Below are 8,884 nucleotides of genomic sequence, written 5' to 3' on the forward strand. Positions count from 1 at the left end.
GGCAGGAGGATTGTCAATTTAAAGCCAGCCTCAGCAACTTGATGAGGCCCTAAGCAACTCAGCAAGACCCTGTCTCTTAAGTGAAATGATTTAAAAAGGGCTGGGGATGTGGCTCAGTGGTTAAACTTCCCTGGGTTCAACCCCTGGTTATCCCCACAAAAAAGAATTCCTTCCTTTTAAAAGCTGCATAACACTCCGCTGTGCATGCACACCACATTACGTTGATACATCCGTTGGTCGACGGGCACTTGGCGGGCCTTCACCTTTCGGCTACACATTGTGAATGCTGCTGCTGTGAACATGGACGTACAAATCTCTAACAGCTTTCAATTATTTTGTGTGTAGACCTGGAATTTAGGTCCTAGGGTGTCCAGCCCAGGGCTGCAAATTCCCCAGTGGACTCTTTACTGATCCCAAAGAAAGAATGCACAGCGCTCAGTGGAGAGGTTTTGGACTTTTTACTGCTCGTCCACTCCTCTGCGGCAGGTCAGGATACAGTGGAGGATCTGTTCCTACCGCAGTGGAATATATACCACGGGCTGCGTGCCCACTCTGCAGGTGGGGATCCTTAGATGTTTTATGAGTACATTCCTTTACAACCAAAGTCATTCTGCTTTTATAATTCCCTAAAGACTGGAAATACAGAAATGGCCAGCTTCCCTATCCCTACATATTTATATCATATATATATATATATGTGTGTGTGTGTGTGTGTGTGTGTGTGTGTGTATAAATAAAGTAAAGGTCCATTGATTTTATATATAAAATCAATGGACCTTTATTTTATTCATTTATATGTGGCACTGAGAGGTCAAACCCAGTGCCTCACACATGCCAGGCAAGCGCTCTACCACTGAGCTACTGAAAGACCTAAGCAATATTATTCTACTTGGGACCTCATTTTGCTCTGAAATTTAACCTCTGACCTACTGTAGTCCTAAAGTCAGGAAAATACCATAGAAAAGCTCTGTGGAAACAGCCCAGATGGTGATCACCTAAGATAGACCAAGATATCGAAATGTCTGAAATTCCAGATGGCCCCCACCTAGGTGTGGTGACCAATATCTAAACTAGAAGCCCTGAATTTTGGCAGTACCCCCCCTTGCGACAGCCTCACGATTTAAACCAATCAATTTTAAATGCATCAATCCCTTGAACTAACCAATAATTCTTTCCAGATTCTTTCCCGCCACTTGTTTTAGAGTTGTTATTTGATTTTTTTGCGGTGTGTGATGATTTGATAAGAGATGCTATGATGTATGTGGGGGTCCCTGCCTTCTCCAAAGAATGTATGAAACTACTGCAAATTCTGGGCTCAGGGCCTCTCAGTGTGACCTGTTCCTGTGTGAGCGGAGGACCGAGCTAGCTCGAAATAAATACCTCTTTACTGCTTACATCCATCTCAGTCTCTGGTGGTCTTTTGGGGGTCCCGAATTTGAGCATAACACTACAACCCCAGCCCTTCTTTATATTCTTTAGAGTACTTCTTATCTAACTACAAGCTTTCCTAGGCACTGACTGATTAGTGTTTAACCCAATGTGTGTTAATTCTATTTTTTTTAATTTTTTTTTTTTAGTTGTTGATGGACTTTATTGTCTTTATTTTTATGTGGTGCTGAAGATTGGACCCAGTGCCTCATGCATGCTAGGTGAGCACGCTACTACTGAGCCACAAACCCAGCCTCATGGTAATTCTATTTTAATTTTTTTTGGTTGGGGGGTACTGGGAATTGAACTCAGGGGCACTCGACCACTGAGCCACTTCCCCAGCCCTATTTTGTATTTTATTTAGAGACAGCGTCTCACTGAGTTGCTTAATGTCTCACTTTTGCTGGGGCTGGCTTTGAACTCATGATCCTCCTGCCTCAGCCTCCTGAGCTGCTGGGATTACAGGTGTGCACCACCGTGTCTAGCTCTATTTTAATTTTTTGAGGACCTTCCATACTATCTTCCATAGTAGCTGCACAATTTACATTCCCACCCACAGTGCACAAGGGTTTGAATTTCTCAACATCCTCCTAACTTTTTTTTTTTTAAATAGTATTCATCCTAATGGGTTTGAGGTTTATCTCATTTTGGTTCATTGACAAATTTAATTAAGTGAGGGACTTACACATACTTGTACACCCATGTTTATAGCAGTGTTATTATTGTATCCATCCAAAAGGTGGAAACAACTTAAATGTCCATCAACTCATGAATACATAAGAAATGTGACATATTCATAGCATGGAATTTATTCATTTTTCTCTAGAAAAATAAACTTTTAAAATGCTTATACTTTAGGGGAGGAAATATTGAGATTGGGAATATAGCTCAGTGGTTCATTGCTTGCCTACCATGTGCAAGGCCCTGGGTTTGACCCCCAGGATTGAAAACAAAATTAGTATATTAGACTAAAAATTCTCTTCTAGTCATTGATTTACTTATCAACTGAAAGGTTCTAATACACATGTTTTGCATGTTTGTAATTTTATGAATATTCTATAAATTTTATTCTCATTTATGACTTCCCAAAACAGGGCTTTCTTTGAATACTTGTACTGTGATAGAACATTTAATATAAAAATTTATCATCTTAACCATACTGACATGCACAATTCAGTGGCATTAAGTAAATCCATAGCATTATGCAACCATCACCACTATCCACTTCCAGTTTCTTGTTACCCCAAAGAGAAACCCTCTCCCTATTAATTACTAACTTCTCATTACCCCTTCTTCCAGCCCCTGGTAATCTCTGTTCTTTGCTGACTCTATGCATTTGCATATTCTAGGGATCTCATGCAAACTGAACCATGTGATATTTGTCTTTTTGGGTCTGGCTTATTTGACTTTGTATAATATTTTCAATTCATCCATACTAAAGCAAGAGTCAGAATTTTATTCCTCTCAAAAAGGCTGAGGCTTGGCATAGTGGCACACGCCTGTAATCCCAGCAGCTCTAGAGTCTGAGGGAGAAGGATCTCAAATTCAAAGCCAGCCTCAACAACTTATCAAGGTGCTCAGCAATTCAGCAAGACGCTGTCTCTAAATAAAATATATTTGAAAAGGGCTGGGGATGTGGCTCAGTGGTTAAGCATCCCTGGGTTCAATACTCAGTGCCAAAAAAAAAAAAGGCTAAATAATATTCTATGCTATGAATGTCACATTTCTTATGTATTCATGAATTGATGGACATTTAAGTTGTTTCCACCTTTTGGATGGATACAGTAATAACACTGCTATAAACATGGGTATACAAGTATGTGTAAGTCCCTGCATTCAATGGTTTGGGGTACATTCAGTTGTTCCTCGGTTTACAATGGAGTCATATCCTGATTAAACCCATTGTAAGTTGAAATATTACAGGTCAATATTACATTTAAAACACCTGTCAAATACTATAGCTTCGGCTAGTCTACCTTAAAGGTGCTCAGAATACTTACATTTGCAAAATCACCTAACACAAAACCTATTTATGATAAAGTGTTGAATGTCACATGTAACTTATTAAATACAGGTCATTGTTTAATAAATATGGTATAGTATTGGGTTTTTACCCTCATGGTTATGTGGCTGAGTGGAGGTACAGCTCTCTGCCACTTCCCAACCACACGAAAGGGCATTATATCACACATCAGCAGGCCAGGAAAAGAATAAAATGCAAAATTTAAAGTACAATTTCTACAGAGCATGTATTGCTTTTGTACCATTCTATAGTCAAACCACTGTTAAGCAGGGGACTGTCTATACCTAGGCATGGGACTGCTGGACCATGCGGCAGCTATTCTGTGTCTAGCAAAGGAGCCACATAACTGTTTTCCACAGTGGCTGCGCCATGCTCCAATGAAACCAGGAGTGCACAGGGGTCTCGATTTCTCCTCATTATCACCAGCACTTTTTTTTTTTTTCTGCTTCCCTTTAGGTTTTCCATAAGAACCATCCTAATAGGGGTGAAGTGATATCTCATGGTGGTTCTGGCTTGGATTTCCCTAATGATTCGTGACATTCAACATTCATGGGCCTATTAGTCATTTGTATGTCTTCTTTGGAGAGATGTCTATTTAAGTCCTTGCCCATCTTCAAATTGGGTTGTTTTGTTGTGGAGTTGTAGGCTCCTCTGCGGTGATGCTCACTGGGCTGTTTCCCTGCCCTTTCAGACTATGGAGCTGCTCATTGGGGGACTTTTTTTTGGCTCTGCCTGCCGCAACCCGGCTGGGCACAGAATCACGAGCGACTCAAGCAGAAACAAAACTTTATTTTTGAAAATGCCGCCAATACCCCATGCCTGACCGGCCAGCAAGCCGGTCTATCCACGCAGTCGCGTCTCTCCCAACCGGGGCACCGGACCTCTCCCAGAAAACCCTCCTACTATCCTTCCCCAACCAATGGGAACTTTCCAGGAGTTCTGTTCCGTAGCAGGCCAAGGTGAACAGCAGGAGTCCAATTTCCATATGAATGTAAATCTTCTCAATGGCTAGCTGGCGTCACCTTACAACCAAAGGTGCCATGCATCATAATACTTTGCTGTGGCTCCTAGCATCTGCCCACGCAACCCAGCCAATCAGCCTCAAGAGCAGGAGGATTGTGGGAGGTGGAGAGGCTGGTGGGAAGCCCGTGGTGGCAGTTGGGCTCTGAGGGTTTTTCCTGAGGAGCTGTTTGGTTTGGTGTGTGTGGTTCTAAAAATAAAGTTCGTTTCTTTTGACAAGTGGCTCCTGATTGTGTCCAGCCAGACTGTGGCAGGCGATCACAAAATTTATATGCTGAGAACCTCACTCCCAATGTGACTATATTTGGAGAGAGGGGGGTCTTTAAAGAGGTACTTAAGGGTAAATGAGGTCCTGAAGTGGTTGAATAACTAGTGTCCTTATAAGAAGAGGAAGGGACACCAGAGAGTTCTCTTTCTCTCCTTCATCTCTCTTCCTCACTCCCTGTGTGCACACAGAAAAGGCCATGTGAGGACACAGAGAGGGGCAGCTTGTCTGCAAGCCAAGTAGAGGGGCCTCAAAAAAAAAAAAATATATATATATGCATTTCTGTTGCTTAAGCCACTCTGTGATATTTTGTTATGGCAAGCAGAACAGGCTAAAAGACTCACAAAAAAAAAAGAAAGAAAGAAAGAAAGAAAGAAAGAAAAAAGAAAGAAAGAGAAAGAAAAAGAAAAATTGATCATTGTAAAATCTCTGCCCTCTGAAGTACCATATGGAAAGAAAAACAGGATGAGAGAAAGTATCTACAAATCACTTATCTGAAGAAATATTTCATAGAATATAGTAACCTTCCCAATCAGTAACAAAAGTGACTTTTTAAAATGGAAAAACAGAATAAAACAGACACTTTCCCCAAACAAAAAGAGGCTCATTATCAAAATTAGGAAAATCCATTACAAATCTAACATCATGGTTCAATTTTTAAAAACTGACGTTAGTAAGTGCTGGTGAAGAGGTAACTAGGACCCTCCCTGCTGATGGGAATGCATAATGATGCAGCCACTTTGAAAACCACTTGGACAGTTTCTCCCTTGTTATGAGACCCAGCAATTCTACTTACTCCTTGGCATTAACCCAAGAGAACGAAGACATGTGTTCACCTAAAGAAACCTGCAGATGAAGTGTTCATGGATAGAGATTGTCTCAAGGGGGCAAAATTGTGACGACGTGTGCAGTCGAGGGGAGAAATAAAGAATGTCCACGGGCTTCTGCCCCTTTTCAATGCTTTATTCACTCAAATTACTCAATACAGATTTACTCTATAGGTTCTTAATCAAGAAAACGACAATCCTTAATGCTAGGCGCTGCAGTAGACAAAATCAATTCACAGCAAATATTCTAGATTAATTAATTCACAGCAAACAATTCTAGATTAATTCTAAGCACGGCAAAACACACTTAATCATGACAGATATTCCCTCTTCGTGCTAAGTTCAAAGGTCTTAAGTCTTAGGCTTTGAGTCCAGCAGATGCACACTCACTCAGACTGTGGTGATCAAGTCCGGAAACAAGGCAGGCTTTTCCTGGTGTGGAGTGGACAGCCGGTTGAGGAGGGGGTCCTAGGGAGGAGTTGGCTCTCACCAAGGTCCAGACAAGGCAGTAGAGTTTGAGAGCAGTGAGGATCACGCAGAGGCTCAGGAACAATGACAAGTGATGGGATGTCAGGTCCTCATCAGGCTCTCCAGCTCGAGTTATCCTTGTTTCCGCTGGCCGAATCCCTGTTCATTTGCTTTATCATTTATACTAAATTTGGGAGCTTTTGACCCTCCCCCCTTTCAATTCTCAACAGCTACCACCGGATTTCTCAGTGACATCATTTACCCTGAGACCAGAAACATCTGGCCTGGTGGTCTCCACCCTGATCTTCTCGCCTTTCCCTCTTATCAGGCGAGGACAGCCTGCCAGTGGCTTCACCCTCTTTTATCAGGGTGAGGGGAAGTAACTTGTTTGAGGCCATACTGGAGGGATCTGTGGATGTGCCTGGTGAAACTGCAGGTCTTTTAAAACGAAGCTAAAATGGAGTTGCTTAGGCTCAGACCTAAGGCCCTCCTACCAGAGATCATCAAATATACATTGACTAGGAAATGGATAAATAAATTGTGGATTTTCCATATTATATCACTGCTTATTTTTTTTAAAATGAATTACTAAAACATGAACAACACAAACCTGTGTCAAACTGAATGGCGCTTTGACTCCTAGATCTGTCACAATCTATGTGGCTCTGGACAGTAGGCCGGTGCTCTCTGGTCCAATTTTGTCAGAGTCTGAAATGAGTCAGAGCAATGACCTTGTGGAAACCCTTTGTGAACCATCACTGGGGGATCCCTGAAGTCAGGATATTCAGGACGGCAAGGACTGTGTGACAACTCAGCATTTGTAGAGAATGGAGAATGAAGTCCCTGGGGGCTGTCTTGGGATAATGGAGACGCTCTCTGCCTGGTGACCCTTTCGGCCTGACCTCACTCTGGAAAGTTCTGCAATGAAACAGCCCTTCCTTGGCAGCCTGCCCCTGAGCCTCCCTAGAACACTTTGTACTTCTCAAAACTGCTCCGAACATTCTGCTGCCAGAATCTCTGGTGGCTTCTGGAGATAACTGCATCACCGTATCTTGCTCCTTCTGGGCAGGGAGATCAAGAACTGCTTCCGTTTCACAGACCTGCTCCAGCCTGGGCTGTCCTGCCTCTGCCAGGACACTGGGCCGGGAAGTCTAAGGTCAGAGGGGTGCTCTCTCTTCAGGTAAGATTTCTATTCCCCGAGATACCCCTGCTTCCTACTTCACCGGAGCTGAATGCTCTAAGATAAAATTGGTTTCCCAGGAGCTGGAAACTTAATTTTAGGGCCACAAATACAGAGGGCCTGCCAGTGCCCGAGGGCTAAGGAGCCCAAACACGTGACACACAGTGAGGTTCCGTCTGCAGTCCCTTCCCATTGTATCTTCTCTGTATTTGGGAACAGGTTACTCGCTCAGCGCTGCAGAGGCCGCAGCACTGGTTTTTAGGCAGGTGTGATGTTAGCGCCGAGGACCGGAAGGAAATCACACCTGCCCTTGAATCAGAGCTCTCTCACTGCTAGCTCGTGACCCAGGGCGCGTCCTGAGCCTCGGTTGTTATTTTTAATGCAGATGGTTATGCCAACCTCAGAGGGAAGTGAGGTTTACCGAGTCGTCTCGTGAAAAGAACAAAGCAACTTCTAAACATAATAGCAGTTGTCTCTCCGGGCTCAGTAACCTGCCGGGGGCGGTCTGCTTGACAGGTGATGACTCACCTAGGTTTCAAAATACACCAAGCAGTCATTACGAAAAGCCTCAAGTTCTACCCGGCCTCGCGCAGAAGCAGACCCCGCACCGCGGTCTGGTAGTCGAGGGCGTCCCCTCCCGGGGCGGCCACGGCTTTCCCCCGTCGCCTGCTCCGATGCCGCTTGGAGAGACCCCCTTGGCCCTCCGCTCGCGCCCTCGGGGTCTCAGCCCTCTTTTCTCTGGAAGTTGCCAGGCCGGGAGGAAACTTCCCACAGCTCGGCCCACGGATCCCCACCCCAAGGCGCAGGAGCCGGAGCGCCGAGGTCCGCCCGCACCCACGCAGATGAGCCCAGGGCGCGTTGCCAGCGCGCAATCGCGCGCCAGGAGGGGCCAGGCTGAGGTCCTGGGGCGGGGCGCTGAGGTCCTGGCCTCGAGGTCCCTGTTTTTCATCCGAGGGTTGGAAGCTGCCCTTGCCGGTCTCACCGCCCGCGTGCAGATTACCGCCAAGTTTACCGCAAAATGTGTCGCGAGATCCTCAGTCAAATCCTCAGTCAAAATTACCGGAAAAAGTAATAGCTTCCAGAGACGTTGCGAACCGCTTGGGAAATTTGAATGTGGATTGGCGTTTAGAAATAATAAAGGAGTATTACACATTCTCCTAATTTTTAAATGGAGTCACATTGGAAAATATTTAGCCAAATAAAGGCATGCATTGTGAAGCACTGAGCGTGGAAGCGGATCTTTGCTAATTCACGTTACAGTTTTTCATCAGATACTAACAAAGCAAATATAAGTAAAACTGTTACCGAAAGCTCAGTCCTTGTCCCCAGGCCGATTTAATAAGGAAGACGCGGCTTTGAGGGGAAAAAAAAAAAAAGGAAAAAGAAGGCTTATTGCTTTGCTAACAAATGGGAAGCACAGGTTCTGCTCCTCAGGGAGAACAAAGTATTTTTTTTTTTTAAAAGAGGATTCAAAGGCTACATACCAGGTGTGCCCTGACCCGAGTAGAGTGGGGTGTTCCCAGGTGCGCCCTGGTGACGTGTTGAAATTCACTTGTAGGAGCTAGCCATTCCTTAGATCTTCTAGCACCTTTCCCCAAAGTCTGAATGACTTGGTTCCTGTGGTGGCTTTGGGTTAAGGACTGAAGACAAGGTCTAGGATGGGAGAAAGATAA

General features: G+C 44.4%; 2 long non-coding RNA genes across 2 annotated transcripts; one reads left to right on the forward strand and one right to left on the reverse strand.

The window, feature by feature from the left end:
* Positions 1–5,684: 5,684 nt before the first annotated feature.
* LOC144370002 (uncharacterized) lies at positions 5,685–6,884 on the reverse strand. Its single transcript, XR_013429904.1, has 2 exons — positions 6,642–6,884; positions 5,685–6,190 (listed from the first exon to the last, which is right to left on the reverse strand). It is a non-coding gene; the product is annotated as an uncharacterized LOC144370002 (long non-coding RNA).
* A 192-nt stretch (positions 6,885–7,076) lies between these two features.
* Positions 7,077–8,429, forward strand: LOC144370001 (uncharacterized). Its single transcript, XR_013429903.1, has 2 exons — positions 7,077–7,211; positions 7,597–8,429. It is a non-coding gene; the product is annotated as an uncharacterized LOC144370001 (long non-coding RNA).
* The last annotated feature ends 455 nt before the right edge of the window (positions 8,430–8,884 follow it).

This window comes from Ictidomys tridecemlineatus, chromosome 13 (genome assembly GCF_052094955.1).
Source record: "Ictidomys tridecemlineatus isolate mIctTri1 chromosome 13, mIctTri1.hap1, whole genome shotgun sequence".
NCBI classification, from domain to species: domain Eukaryota; kingdom Metazoa; phylum Chordata; class Mammalia; order Rodentia; family Sciuridae; genus Ictidomys; species Ictidomys tridecemlineatus.